We start from the raw sequence: 909 nt of genomic DNA, 5'->3' as shown, positions 1-909 counted from the left end.
CTATGACAAAGGCTAAGCTGTTGTAACAAAAGGGAACCAGAAATAAAACGGCATGAGCAAGACAGAGTTTACGTTTAGGCAACACCCACGCCTGTCCAACCAGGGTGATAAGGGATACCTGTACTTCACAAGGGACCCCTATTCCCCAGAGGAGCCCCTAATTATTCTGCCATGTTCTGCTATATTCACCACCCTCTAGATTGCTCTCCTTGTTGGGGGGGATCTTGACACGGTCCCAGCTGGGATCTGGGGTGCTAACATGGCTGTGTCCATGGCAAGGGGAGAAGTCCAGAGCAGGTGACTTCACTTTAACAGATATGTGACCACGATGTTTCAAATGCAAATGTTGCTTTTACTCACGTTCCACTATAGGCTGGAAAACGACATTTCTAGCTGGATGGCATGAAGTATGTGAGGGCAGATTTGGGGGGATTGCTAGTGGTATGCCATCCTGGCCCCCTAATATTCATGGACACATTTCTTACCATCTTTTTGTGTCCCACGGGAGACTGTCCAAATCCCTGTCCATTATGGCAACATCTCAAATTCAGGGACTCTAGGTGATAATGGATGGTTCTTTTTTACTAGTCCAGGTGAATCTGGTAACTGTAAACCAAGAGACAGATTATCAGCCTACAGTACCATAAATGCAACTCAAAACTCCCATTCAAAAAATACAACTGGAAACACACTTAGCTATTGCAAAGACTTCTTGCCCTAACAGTGGGGTACGATCTGTAGGTAGCCCACCTCACAACCCCTGCTTCTGCTCTTTGGGAGAGCTCTCATGTCAATGTTCCTCTGTAGACCTCAGCTTTATCCTTGGCAAGCATTTCACTTGTCAGTTTTTCTTTATCTTAGGTGCGTTTTGTTTCTTTTTTAAGTTTTTGCCATCGTCCGCAGCTGAAG

The sequence above is a fragment of the Hipposideros armiger genome, unplaced genomic scaffold (genome assembly GCF_001890085.2).
Source record: "Hipposideros armiger isolate ML-2016 unplaced genomic scaffold, ASM189008v1 scaffold_1, whole genome shotgun sequence".
Lineage (NCBI taxonomy): Eukaryota > Metazoa > Chordata > Mammalia > Chiroptera > Hipposideridae > Hipposideros > Hipposideros armiger.
The sequence above is the reverse complement of the archived record's forward strand: the minus strand, read 5'-3'. Positions refer to the sequence as shown.